Raw genomic sequence first — 15,541 nt, forward strand, 5'->3', positions numbered from 1 at the left:
TCCTCTACAGGATCGTATTCTGAGCCTGAATCTGACAGTGACTTCCTCTTCACTATCTGTCGTGCTCAGAAATGTGTAGACCTCTTCACTAGTGTACCTTCGATTTGCCATTTTGGGCTCTAAATTTAGGGGTACACTAGTGAGACTCGCAGCGATTGTATAAAACGCTACCAAAAAACTGTTAGCAATCGCAGTCAGGCCTGACTCTGCGAACGCTGCAGTTATATGTGTTGTGTTTTGTAAGTGACAGTGATCGATCGATACTGCACTTGGGTGGGCTGGGCTGAGCGGAGGGGCAAAACGCAGGTGCTAGCAGGTATCTGGATTGATCCCGCTAACAATGCGTTTTTTTGGAACCCTAAACTGCTGGGGACGCTAGTATAGATCTGATATTGATCTGTTCAGATTCTATACCACTAAGGGAGGTGTATGCTTTGCGCGTGGGTGTTAGCGGTACTGGCACTAACCTAGCGCTGCCTGGGGGCGACGCAGACCCTATCTGACCCTAAAACCTAATTGATATCACCCGCCGGGTGATCAGGGGGTTAAACCTTTATTAGGTAATAAATGGCGGGTGCCCTGATGCTATAAAAAGCGAACTACCTAACTAGCGTCACCCATAACACTTATACGTTGGTCACTGGTGAAAGGGTTAACTAGGGGCAATCAGGGGGTTAAAACCTTTATTAGGTATTATATGGGGGTACCTGACGCTATATAAAAACCTGACAGGGAACCTAAATAACTAACTGGCTAACCAGCGTCACCAGTGACACTTATATAGTGATCGCTGGTGAAAGGGTTAACTCTAGGGGCAATCAGGGAGTTAAAACTTTTATTAGGTTATATATGGGGGTACCTAACACTATAAAAACCTGGCGGTGAACCTAAAAAATAACTAGCGGCACCAGTGACACTAATGCAGCGATCAGAAAAACTATCGCTTAGTGACACTGGTAAAAGGGGGTGAAAGGGTTAACTGGGGGTGGGCAATCAAGGGGTTAAACCTTTATTGGGGGGTAGGGGGCTACCCTGGACCTAAAGGGGCCTAACACTAACTGCCCTTACACTTTTTACATTCACAACTGACACTAAATGCAGTGATCAGTAAATAAATGATCAATCAGTGACACTGGGGGTGGGGCGAATGGGGGGGGGGTGACTGGGGTGAAAAGTGTGCCTATGTGTACATATGTGTCAGTGGACTGTTGGTGCACGCACTTGGATGTCTTCTCTCCTCGCCGTCCCGTCAAAAAAACCGCCACGAGGAGAGTGACATCACTTCCTCCCTGCCTGTGTTTACACTACACAGGCGGGGGAAGCTTCTCGTTCCCAAGGAGCGATCGAGAGGGGATGGCCAGAAACCAACGGCCATCCCCTCATCCCGGATCGCTCCTGAAGCGAAACGGACTGCCGCAGCCAGCGGGAGGGGGTCCGATCGGACCCCCCACCCGCTGGAAGTCAAGCATGTACACATGTACATTTCAGTACTAAAACAGCGCTCTAGATAAAGTCCAAGATCTATCCATATCAAGTTAAAAAGAGTCCTTAATGTGCAGGAAAGGTGACTAGTGGTTTAATCAACGTTGCAAGGTGATAACGGTGGTTGTTTCAAAGTGCTGTTATTGTCACTTCCACCAGATAATGGCAGGATTTCACCGTGTGTAACACGTTCCACCGCTAACCAAGATCCAGGAAGTCACCCATAGTGTCTGCAGTGGAACACATGTGGATGATCCTGGCATTAGGAGACACGGTGAACACAGGTTCAACGTTGATTAAACCACTACAGTCACTTTTCCTGCACATTAAGGACTCTTTAACTTTATATGGATATATCTTGGACTTTATCTAGAGCGCTGTTTTAGTACTGAAATTTTCAGGAATCGCATGGATTAATTTCTGTATTACTTGTTATATAACTACTATACTTTCCAAACGGCCGCTATCGTGCTGACCTGTTTGTTATTATTTTTTAATGACTTGACGGGTCACAATTTTGTGTTCTATATTTTTTATATATATTTTTTAGATTTCTGTTTTTTTGCATCCAGCGCTGAGTGGTGTATTATAGGCCGTCTTTGAAACACACCCTGTTTTCATCACGTACATGTACGTGCTTGTGCCTGTCGGTGCCATTGTGCCAACTTACATTTCCATGCGGCGGTCCTTAACTGGTTAAGTTGTCTCTTATACGCATTAGTGGGATTGTTTGGAAGTTCACTTTACCTGGTTCACTCAGAATTAGATAAATTTCTGTTTCATATTGTTCCTTATCTAAAATGACAATACCGCCGCACTTATCCACAGGACATATGACCACATCTTTTCGGTCACACAAAGATTTAAATCCAGTCTTTGGAAAGGGTGTCTGACAAATATGTTTCTCTGGAAGTTTAGCAAGATCCTTAAGTACTAAGTCCACTAGTTAGGTTCATTAGAACCTCTCCCACCTGGGGATGTTTTTTCCTATTTATGCACAGCTTATGTATTGTGAATGGGAACATTTCTATGAAGAAAATGGGGGGTTCCTTCAATTGATGCTGCAATCACCTCAGTGAGTCTTACATGTCCGGTGGATAATGCACTGATGTTAAAGGATCCAGCAAATTAAAGTTGTGACTTCCTTTTAAAGACCAGATGTCTTTTGCAGTTCAGTAGCTCAGCCGGTTCTTGCTGCAATTGGTGTATCTCAGTCCATTAACCCTTTAACGTCTGCTTCACCATTTTGCTGATCTATGTGTTTCCTCTAGTTCTGCTACTTTCACGCGTTCTCCGTAGGCTTAAGCAGGAACAAAAGGAGGTGATTCTGGCGGCCCCAGCGGGTCCCAGAAGATCTTGATTTACTGAGATCATAAAGATGGTAGTAGGAGTCCTTTGGTCTCTGCCTTTATAGCCAGACCTTCTTGGACAAGGTCTGGTATTTCTTCCTACCTTACAGACAAAAAATTTACCAGGTTTGACTGTTGAATCCCACTCTTATGAGATCGTGGGTGATCTCCTTCGGTAGTGTCTACTTTGACTAATGCTAGGAAGCCGGCTTCCAGAATCCCTTACTTTAGAGTCTGAAAGGCATAGGTTTCTTGGTGTGGATCCAGGGGTTGGCACCCCAGGAAGTATGTCATAGGCAGGATTCCTGATTTCCTGCATATGGGATCTGAAATAAAGCTGGCCTTGACTTCTATCATGAGCCAGATCCCGGCCTTGTCTGTGTTTTTCCTATGGTCTCTTGCTTCCCACTCTTGGTGCATAGCTTATTCAGGGGGTAACACGGTTTATTCCCCCTATCAAGGCACCACTAAATCCTTGGGATTTAAAATTGGTCTTATCGGCTTTGCTGAATCAGCCGTTTGAACCTTACAAGAAATTCCCTTGGTTCTTTTGACAAGAAAGATAATCTTTTCTGGTTGCCATTTCTTCTGTTAGAAGAGTTTTGGAACTAGCGGCTCTGGCTTGTAAGAGCCATATTTCATCATGCATAAGGATGAGGTGGTTTTATGTCCTCATCCTGAATTCCTACCAAAGGTGGTAACAGGTTTTAATTTAACCCTTTCCCGCCGAGCGTACGCAGATATGCGTACTCGGCTTCCGGGGGTTATACCGGGATGATGCCCGCACCTGCAGGCATCATCCCGGTATCGTTCTTTTCAGCAGGCGATTGGCTATCCAGGTATAACAACCGATGCGGCTAAAAGCCTCTCGCCGCTGCTACCGGTGCTCCCGTTCGATCGGGAGCACCGATTCCGTGTCCGATGCCTCCGGCTGCTGCGGAGGAACTGGAACGAAGCCGTAATCGGCTTCGTTCCAGTCTCCTCATCGTAAACACGGAAGCGACGTCATGACGTCACTTCCCATTTACTTGGCTGCCAATGGCGCCGGTTTTAAAAAAATATCCGGTATTCAGAATCACCGTTTTCGGCGATCTGAATACATTGAAGTGTAAAGGAGGGGTGGGGGGTCTTTTAGACCCCCGATCCCTCCATAAAGAGGACCTGTCACCACCTATTACTGTCACAAGGGATGTTTACATTCCTTGTGACAGCAATAAAAGTGATCAATTTTTTTTTTTTTTTTTTTAAACAATTTAGTTATTTTAAAATAAATAAAAAAAAAAAAAAATTTTTTAAAGCGCCCGCCGTCCCCGCGAGATCGCGAAGCAAAGAAAACGCATACGGAAGTCGCGCCCGCGTATGTAAACGGTGTTCAAATCACACATGTGAGGTATCGCCGCGATCGTCAGAGCGAGAGCAATAATTCTAGCACTAGACCTCCTCTGTAACGCTAACCTGGTAACCGTAAAAAAAAATTAAAGCGTCGCCTATTGAGATTTTTAGGTACCGTACTTTGTCGTCAATCTACAAGTGCGCGCAATTATAAAGTGTGACATGTATGGTATCTATTTACTCGGCGTAACATTATCTTTCACATTACGCAAAAAAATTGGGCTAATTTTACTGTTTTTTTTTTTTTTTTTATTCATGAAAGTGTCCCTTTTCCCAAAAAGTTTAAAACACCACTGCGCAAATACCGTGTGACATAAAATATTGCAACAATCGCCGTTTTATTCTCTAGAGTCTCTGCTAAAAAAATATATATAATGTTTGGGGGTTCCAAGTAATTTTCTAGCAAAAAATATGGATTTTAACTTGTAAACACCAAATTCCAAAAATAGGCTTAGTCATGAAAGGGTTAAACCAAGATATTATTCTTACTTCTTTCTCCCCAGAGCCTTAATCTGGTGAAGAGAAAGCACTACATTCTCTTGATGTAGTAAGAGCGATCAGAGTGTATTTAAAGGTGACCGCTCGTGTTCGCAAAACACAGGTTTCGTTTGTACTGCCAGAGGGTCCAAAATGTGGACAGGCAGCGTCAAGATCCACTATTTTCCAAATGGATTCGTCAAGTGATTGTTCAAGCTCCAGCTTAAAGAAGAAAATTCTTCCTTCTCATGTTAGAGCACACCCATCTGGGGCTTGGTGTTCGGTTCACACGTTTATCAGATTTTATCAGATCAATATTAAAGGTCATGAGGATATTGCCTTTGGGCGCAGTTTACTGCAGACTGCAGTATGAGTCCTCTGGCCTCCTGTTTTTGTCTCCCCCCCCCCCCCCCCCATTCAGTTGCCATTGCTATGGGACATCCCACATAGTAATTACTATGGCTCTGTGTCCCCTGATGTAAGAAAAGAAAATAGGATTTTTATAACAGCTTACCTGTAAAATCCTTTTCTTTGATGTACATCAGGGGACACAGAGCCCCTCCATTCTTTGGGATACACTTGTATTGTTTGGCTATATAACTGAGGACTCCCAGTAATGGGAGGGGTTATATAGGGGAGTATGCACCTTTAGGGGCGTGCCAGTGTCCAGCACCTGTCGGTCTGATATAACCCACATAGTAATTACTATGGCTCTGTGTCCCCTGATGTACATCAAAGAAAAGGATTTTACGGGTAGGCTGTTATAAAATTCCTATTTTTGTCCAAATTGGACAAATCCCTGTTATCCCTGGATTGTCAAATTCGGGTGAGCCAGCTAGTCAAGGATTCTCTTTTCTGGTGGCTGAGATCTCCGGCCCTTCAACCCAGGAGATCGTTCCTTCCTCTCTATTGGACGGTGATCACAACGGACGCTAGCCTGACCAGTGGGGGGGGGGGGGGGGGGGGGTTGGGCGTACAGTTGGCCCAGGGCCTTTGGTCGTGGGAAGAATCCCAACTGCCAATCAACGTGCTCGAGCTTCGGGCGATAAGGCGGTGCCTCTCCACATGGTCAAGGAGGCTTCAGGGGTGTACGGTCAGGATCCAGTCGGACAACGCCAAGGCGGTGGTGTATGTCGACCATCACAAAGAAACAAGGAGTTTGGCTGCAGCACGGGAGGTCGCTCACATCCTCCAGTGGGCAGAGCGGCACGTGCCGGCCCTATCGGCCATATACATTCCGGGTGTAGAAAACTGACATGCGAACTACCCAATTTGTCAGATGCTGGACCCAGGGTCGCTGCATCCGGATGTATTCCAGCTGCTTTGCTTAAAGTGGGCCAGACCAGATGTGGATCTTTTGGCCTCTTGGCTCAATCGGAAAGATGCAGAGGTTTGTGTCCAGGACAAGAGAACCCTTGGCGGACGTGTCAGATGCGTTGGTGGCTTCATGGTGGGATTATCGGCTGATTTATGCCTCCCCCTCCCCCCCCACTCAATCTTCTACCACGTCTGCTGCGCAGAGTGGTCGCCAAAAGGATTCTGCTTATTCTGATTGCCCCAGATTTGCCTCAACGTCCTATGTACGCCAACCTAGTACGACTAGTGGCGGATGTTATGTCCGCATCCCTCCTTTCTTCCAAAGGTGGTTTCAGCATTTCATCTAAATGAGGACATAGTGTTACCAGCCCTATGCCCTAAGCTGACACATCCGAAGGAAGTTGTTGTATCTGTCTGCTACGGCTCCTTTCAGAGGTCAGACTCTGTCTCGGTGGCTGGTCCGAAGAAAGGTCTGGCGGTCTCATCAACCACCGTTTTTCAGTGGATCAGACAGATCGTGGTTCAGACCTATGCCTTAAAGGGCTGGGTGCCTCTTTTTCCTGTCACGGCTCATTCCACCAGGGCAATTGGAACCACCTGGGCTTTCCAACATCAAGTGTCTGTCTCTCAGGTGTGTAAGGCGGCGACTTGGTCGTCACCCTTACACTTTCACTAAATTCTAAAAAGTTGACAAAAGCACATCTTCGGATGCTTGCTTTGGACGCAAGGTTTTTGCGGGTGGCTGTGTAAGGTTGCAATTTACGCTTTCTTTAAGTTACAAGTTTGTTGTGAATGCATCTTTAGATGCATAAGTTGGCCGCAATTTTTGCGGGTGTTTAAGATGGCAACTCCTCTGTTGAGGTGTTCCTTTTGTTGTGGATGAAGTTATGTTTTGCTGTTTCCACCCCTAGTTTTTTTTACACTGCTTGGGGACTTCTCTAAGGTCAAAAATTAAAGGAGCTGTGTCTGTCAATGAACTCCAGAGAAAATAGGATTTTTGTACTCATCGTAAAATCCTTTTCTCTGGAGTTCATTGACGGACACGCCACCCACCCCCTCCTATTTATGTTTGTACTGCTTTTTGACAAACTGAGCTGCAGGAAGCAGGGTGAGGGGTTATAGCCAGAGGGACCACCCTCTAGGCGGTGCTGTGCAGTCTTGCTGTTTTTACATGTTCTGCCTAGTCCTCTCCTGAAGGTGGTGTGATAACCCTAAGATCAAGAATTAAAGGAGCTGTGTCCGTCAATGAACTTTAGGGTCCTTTCACACGGGGCGGATCAGTTCTGATCCGCCCCGTGGATATCCGTTTGCTCAGCGGGGATCACTCTGCCGATCCCTGCTGAGCAGGGAGATGACAGCTCCGTCTCTGCACACTGCGCAGGGACGGACCTGTCACAGCGCCGCTGTCCCCTATGGGAGATCGGATGACGACGGACCGCAGTGCCCGTCGTCACCCGATCCGATCCGCAGACGGATGGAAAAATAGCTTTTTCCTCCGTTACACTTTTTCGGATCGGAGCGGGTCGGATGTCAGCGGACATGTCACCGCTGACATCCGACGCTCCATAGAGCTCTATGGAGCACCCGTTCAGGTCCGCCTGAAAAACTGACAGGCGGGCCTGAACGGGACGTCAGTGTGAAAGAGGCCTTAGAAAAAAGGATTTTACGATGAGTACAAAAATCCTATTTTTTCATAACTTCTGCGTAAAACATTTGTCAATTCATGAGATCATTTGAGGGTGTGTGTAGGGACGGGGTATGGTTGGGGTTGGGCAGGGCAACTGGTGGCTTGTAACCCTTAAGGCCTGGCAAGTAGCTTAGGACTTGAAGTTTTGAGCCCTGTATATATGTGTATGTGTGTGTGTGTGTACATGTGTGTGTGTGTATATATATATATATATATATATATATATATATATATATATATATATATATATATATATATAACCAGATGGACCTGAACATGTTTACGTTGAAGGTTAGTGTTTAGTTTTGGGCTGTTCTCTTTTTATTTTTTATTTTTTTTGTGGTTAATTTATTTTTCCTTTTTTATAAATTTTTTTGATCTTTGTAATTAAAAAAAAGTTTTCTCCTGCATTCACTGGCAGAAACAGCTGTTTTATTCTTGACCATAGGGTTTATAGCACCGCCTACAAGAGTAGGAAACTAGGCACAAAAGAAGCTGGGCACTGCCTATAAACCCCCTCTCTTCTATAGGCAACACAGTTCTTTCTGCCTATCCTTTCAGGAGTAAGGACCTAGTTTGCTGCTGGGACCTGTGGTTCCTTTTTTTATTTTTCTCATGGATAGCTAAAATCAACAGCCAGGCTGGATAATCTAGATCCACTGGTCACCTCAGTCTGGCCAGCAAGCGCACGAAAAGCTTTAGTTACACATTGGGTTTGCTACAACAAGCCCCATCCTGAACTGGAGCGGCCAGCGAGTTAAACATCTCGATGGACAAACAAGATATTTGGGGGGCACACCCTAAAAAAAATGCATAAAGATGGTGCTGCCATAAGACCATACATCAAAACAAAAATATTACAGCGCACACATGTAAAACTAACATTTACTAGACATTTTCAAAAAACATCAAAAATTATGGGGATTTGGTCACACCATATTGCTATATGGTGCTTAACCACTTAAGAACCAGGTCTATTTTTCAGATTTGACGTTTACATGTTTAACCGGTTCCCGACCAGCGCACGCTGATGTACGTTGGCAGAATGGCATGGGTAGGCATATCGGCGTACAGGTACTTCCAATCTTTAATGCCGCCCTGCCATCGTGCTGGTCGGGACCCCCGTGAGTCCGGTCGCGGGTCCCGCAGACTTGATCGCCGCAGGCATACCCGCTATCGTCTGACGGGGCGGCTGAATGGAGAGATGTGATTGAGCAGAGATCAGTGTTCACTAAATGAAAGCCCAGCCCCCAACAGTTAGTAACACACCCCTAGGAACACTTAACCCCTACACTGCCACCCACTGGTTATCCCCTTAACTGCCAGTGTCATTTACACAGGAATCACTGCATTTATATAGCAGTGATTGCTGTATAAATGACAATGGTCCCAAAAATGTCAGATGTGTCCGCCATTATGTTGCAGTCACAATAAAAATCGCTGATCGCCGCCATTACTAGCAAACAAAAATGCCATAAAACTATCCCCTATTTTGTAAACGCTATAACTTTTGCGCAAACCAATCGCTTATTGCGATTTTTTTTTTTTTTTTTTTTTTTTTTTTTTTTTTTTACCAAAGATATGTAGAATAATACGTATCGGCTTAAACTGAGGGAAAAATTCATTTTTTTATATATTTTTGGGGGATATTTATTATAACAAAAAGTAAAAAATAATGCGTTTTTTAAAAATTGTCGCTCTGTTTGTTTATAGCGCAAAAAATTAAAACCGCAGGGGCAATCAAATACCACCAAAAGAAAGCTCTATTTGTGGGAAAAAAAGGACGTCAATTTTGTTACGGAGCCACGTCGCATGACCGCGCAATTGTCAGTTAAAGCGATGCAGTGCCGAATCGCAAAAAGTGGTCTGGTCTTTGACCAGCAAAATGGTCCGGGGCTGAAGTGGTTAAAACTGTTTTTTTTTTGCTAGAAAATTACTTAGAACCCCCAAACCTTATATATTTTTTTTTTTTCTAACACCCTAGAGAATAAAATGGCGGCCATTGCAATACTTTTTTTCACACCATATTTGCGCAGCAGTCTTACAAGCACACTTTTTTTGGAAAAAATTCACTTTTTTGAATAAAAAAATAAGACAACAGTAAAATTAGCCCAAATTTTTTTAAATTGTGAAAGATAATGTTATGCCGAGTAAATTGATATCCAACATGTCATGCTTCAAAATTGCGCCCGCTCGTGGAATGGCGTCAAACTTTTACCCTCAAAAATCTCCATAAGCGACATTTAAAAAACTCTACAGGTTGCATGTTTTGCGTTACAGAGGAGGTCTAGGGCTAGAATTATTGCTCCTGCTCTACCGATCGCGGCGATACCTCACATGTGTGGTTTGACCGCCGTTTTCATATGCGGGCGCTACTCGCGTATGTGTTCGCTTCTGTGCACGAGCTCGTCAGGACGGGGGGGGGTTTAAAAAAAAAACAAATGTTCTTATTTAATTTATTTTTACACTTAAAAAAAAAAAAAAATGGATCACTTTTATTCCTATTACAAGGCATGTAAACATCCCTTGTAATATCAAAAAAGCATGACAGGTCCTCTTAAATATGAGATCTGGGGTCAAAAAGTCCTCAGATCTCATATTTAGACTTAAATGCAATAAAAAAAAAAATCATTTGAAAAAATTACATTGAAAAAAATAAACCTTTAAGAGGTATGGGCGGAAGTGATTTTGTGACGTCGCTTCCACCCTCCTATAGTATAGAGATGAGTGGGGGCCATCTTGGCCTCACTCGTCTCCATACCCAGCCATCGACAAGACCCAATTGCCTCCGCCGCTACCAACAGCTCTGGTAAGCGGCGGAGGGCATGGGAGAGTGGCAGGAGGGGAATGACACCTCTCCCGCTGCCAAGACCACTGTTATCGTACACAGGACAGTCTTCTGTAAAGAGGGATATCTTGGTTGTGGCAGCAGCTGCCTCTTCAAAAAAACAACGTATATTTACATGAGGCGGTCCTTAAGTGGTTAAGCCCACTTACTGCGACAAAGTACCCCATGATTAGTAGGTCCTACACTATCCATAGATTGGGAGATCCTGCTTCTCAGAACCATGGGAGCTAAACTCCTCTATATGGGTGAACATGAGGTCTCCACCATCTCGATGGGACGCATTTTACCAAGATTGTCCTATCAGGATGCAGAACCCCTGACCCTCTGTCTGGACAGTGCTGCTTGGCCCTGTGCGGATCACATGCACCCTCTCAAGAAAAAGAAAAAAAAAACTAGCAATACACACCAAACTGAGCATGTGCAGCCTGACTCCACTAACTATCTTTTCTGGACCTGTTTTGGAGTCAGTGTAATAAGAGGAGGGTCTGTGCATACAGGATCAAACAGACTTTTTACACAATGCAGGATTAACCCCTTAGGGCAGGGGTGCTCAACCTGTGGCTCTCCAGCTGTTGCAAAACTACAAGCCCCATCATGCCTCTGCCTCTGGGTGTCATGCTTGTGGCTGTCGGAGTCTTGCTATGCCTCATGGGACTTGTAGTTCCGCAACAGCTGGAGAGCCTCAGGTTGAGCACCCCTGCCTTAGGGTCCACAGAGTATAACAAGCATGCTTTACTGCATATACAGACTTTACTGTTGTTGGTTTAGTAACACTTTAAGTATTTGCAGGATGCATACTTGAAGGCATTCCTACTGCTCTCCGCCTTAGTCAAACACATTGGGTAAATTCATATTTAGTGACCCAGATTTAGTATTTTATCTATTCAAATAAAGCTATAAAAGATCTTTCTATGAGTATTGTTTGGTTTTGTGCCAACTAAGGCCCCTGCCACCTGACAAACCATTTGTGTTTCTATATATTTATGTTTGGGGTTGGGCACCAATGTTTCCAAACACAACTTTTTCTGTATATCTCAAATTCAGACTGGACCTATTTTGCATGCCCCTGGCCTACTGTGTAGTTCTTTCCTATTCAACAAATCTGATTTAATTTACTGTGAATCAGAGTAAGATCATTTTTTACTGCCCTGGAACTAGTAAGTAAGTAAAGGGAAAGATTCTGGGAATGTCAGCTTCCATCAGAGGTTTCAGACAGGTGGTTTCCTTAAGACAGATTTGCTTTAAACCAGTACATATGTAGAGGGGAAGATGCAGACATGATTTCCCCTAGAGAGGGTCATATAATAAATTAAGGGCCCTGGACGTGTGACCTGTCCCATACCATGTATTTGACCCTTGGCATGCTTTGTCACTGGTCCACATAATTTACTTCTGATGCTGCATATCAGCTGTCACTAAGTTGTGCTGGGAGTTTGTGGGGTTTTTTTTAAGGTGGAAATTTAATCTTGTGTACACTGCTCCAAGACGCCATTACATCATCATTCATTGACAGTTGTCAGACTGACTGGGGAGGAAGATACATTGTTGATTCTAATCAGAGACCATAGCATGTTTACTACATGTGGTTATTCTAAAAGAAACAAAGGTCCTATAGCTATGTATCTGTAGTTTGCCAAAACAACTTCAAGCAAAATATCATTATTTAATTGTATTCCCTGTATAAGCAGATTTACATTTCTGAAACTGCTAATAAGGTTACACACTCCTTGCATAATAGCAAATGTAAATGCTTCCCCCACCCCACCATCAAACTATTACAAATTGAACTAGTCAAGATAATTAAAGGTAGTAGTTGAGTTTAAGGTAGATTTAAACCCACTGACTAAAATCTTATATATGTTTTAATATGATGTAATTTAAGCTAAAATAATACCTGGTAGTGATTCTGCTGTGAAAGTCCTTGGTCAGGCACTTCTTGCTGTCCCAATTGTATTTTCATATTGTCACCTTGTTGTATATGCCCATGAAAGCTCCACCGACACATATTGTACCAGCATGGCCCACTATTGTAGGGCCATGTTTTGTTTTGTTTTTTAAATTTCAGTCTTTTTCTCAAGTATCCACTACTGGCCATGTTTTCAGGTTTTCTTTTACTTTGCACAGCTGCTTTAAATCAATATCAATGACATGGTATTGATAAGAGCTATTTTCTCTAAGGGAAGTTCCCAAAATGTGGCCCATTGTGGGTACTTGAGGACAGAGGTTGAGACCCATAGGTCTAGATCATTGATGTGCAGCCGATGTTGGAGCAAGTACACCGTAGGCAGGAAGTGGATGAATGTGTCTGGAGGTAATCGGTGGCAATGAGATGTAAAACAATTGTAGAAAAAGTGAAAACTGAAATTTGTTTGCATAGCTTTTAAAAGTCATACAGTTGGGGTTTAGCTACACTTGAATTCTTTTTATAACAGTAGCTCTATCTAGTTTTGCGTTTATTTTTAGCAATACTATAAACACTCCAGTCCCCCTAATTTGAGGAAAAAGATCATTTGGAAATGTTTGAAAACCTTGCTTGGTCATGATTTTTACTCCCTAAGATAATTGGCACAAAGAGCTTCCTGCTTGTTTCTCTCTCCTTACACTTCCACTATTCAGTCAGGTGAGCATGTTCCCAGAGTAACTGACATGCTTTCACATGGAGGCCTTTACATTCCATTCTGTGGACACCTTAAGGCTCAGTTCACAGTATCTGACTCCAAAGTTGCATGATTTTCAGTGCAACTTTGGAGGCTGACTTTGAGACTCCCCCATGCAAACCACTTTTCTTACACAAGGCTCATGCAATATCTCTCTCTCCGACCCCCCCCCCCCCCTTCCACAGTGTAGCACCTTCTTTACCAATATTACATTCTCCTCTGAACCTGAAAGTAAAAGCTGTGTGTTCAGCCCCAATTTGTGGCGTGGAACTATCACCATATTACTGGAGCCTTGTATATTGTCACCCATTACATGTGTAGGAGAAAATGTTCAATGTTTCTGAAGTCTATTCAGTGCCATTGCATACAGTAATGTGTCTCTGGCAAAGTCGGGGTATACAGTCACCTCCATGTTTCTGCACACAATTGTTTATATTGCCACTTTGTTGTGACGTAAATAGTACAGAGGGATGTTATGCCTAAACTACATGTAGTAGCCATCGTAACCTCCTTCATTAGCAATACTTTTAGCCTATCCCTTTCTATTGCTGCCTATTAGATTAAAGGTCAGCAAATAGGAAGGCAGTGCTGGGATTTTAAACAAAAAGCCAGAACGTACAGATTTAATTAAAAGTTTTTCACTGTGTAAATGTTTTATGTAGGTCAGGGGTGTCCAACCTGGGGCCCATGGCACCTATGAATGTGGCCTAACACAAAATTGTAAACTTAAAAACGTTGATTTTTTTTTTTTGGGGGGGGGGGGGGGGGTGGTTGTAAAAATGCATTCATATTTGAAGCTGCAGAACAATTTGAGTGTCTCTTTACTGGACTTTTAAAAGGTTGATCTTCCCAAAGAAAAATATCCCACTGTTCCCAAGCGCACCTTATTTATGTCATCAGTTTTCGGCAGCACCTATGTTTGTGAGCAACTATTTTGAAGAATGAAGGGCAAAATTAGAACCAAAATATCTGATGAGCACCTTGAGAATTCTTCGGGAATTGCTGCTACATCCAACGAACCTTACTGATGCGTTGGTTTATTAAAAACACTGTCAAATACTACACTAGTTTTATGTTGCCCCCCTTTTTTTTTACTTTTATGGTAGTCATACAAAAAAAAAGTTTTATTACTTGGATACATTATCTATATGCCAGATCATTCATTTGTAATCTGCTTATCAGCTATCATTTTTTAGTGTATTTTATGTGTAGGCCGATACATTTTTTTGCTAGAGCTGCTATTTATTCCTATATTTTATCTCATTTTAATTTTAAATGACCCAGCTAATTTTGAGATTATAGGTAGTCTTGATGCTATGTTGTAGAATTTCATACAATACAAACTGCTACTCCTTAGTCATCCATTTCCCAAGGCACCAAAGATATTTTAATTCTTCTACCATCACTTATTTGTGAGGATGAAGGTTCTTGAGTTGTCATCCTTTCACAAATTGGTGAGCCTCTGACAAAATCTGTTCCACACCCGTGACTAAGTAGTGAAGAAGGAATAAGGATGACCTCTCCAAAGCAGCACTTCTAAAGACAAGTTAGCAATGGCAGGCTCAATGATATCTATCTTGACAGTTTCCTCTTTATTCCTAAAGCACCTCATTTGTGCAATTACACTCCGTATGACACTGCCTTCAAGATTTACTGCTGTGAAGTTCACGTGGAAATCTGTCACTTCCACTGTTTATGTATTGGGAAATCCCCCACTGTCATTAGTGTGGCTTGCATTCTGACAGGAAGGAGCATGCAGTGTAAAAGCTTCCTGATAAAACAGAGCAGCAGGTCTTGGGAGGTTGGAGATTTTGCACATTTATATTCTGATTTATCAACCTGCAAAATAGTACTCAAGGCATAATAAAATGACATATGATAATAGACTTAGTTTTAGCATGTCTTGGCATGGCAGGGCATAAATTTAACTACTGCAGATTTTAAAATCCAATCATTACTTTTAGATGTTATCCTTCAATTAAAAACATAAAAATCAGTTCTTTTTTATGGACGCTAGCTAACAGTCATATCAGCCTCTCAGACTCCTTGCACCAGAATTCCCAGCTCCTCCCACCTTTCACAGTTATCACGGTATAAGAGAAGTCATAATTTAAGTTAGAAAAAAATGTATGGAAAGGCCACTGAAAAGGAGCAATTCCTTTGTTATGAACTTATGATGGGAGGAGAGACAAACCACAGCAGAGAAATCTTACCATTTGTAGTGTCTTTAATAAAGGCCAGGTATCTCACCTGAAAAGAGCCCACACAAAACTGACCTCCAATTTGGATGGAGCTGGGCAATATGATTTGCTTCCCCCCATTCGTAAATACA

Source organism: Lithobates pipiens, unplaced genomic scaffold (genome assembly GCF_037356315.1).
Source record: "Lithobates pipiens isolate NorthernLeopardFrog02 unplaced genomic scaffold, aLitPip1_a1.2 Scaffold_30, whole genome shotgun sequence".
Lineage (NCBI taxonomy): Eukaryota > Metazoa > Chordata > Amphibia > Anura > Ranidae > Lithobates > Lithobates pipiens.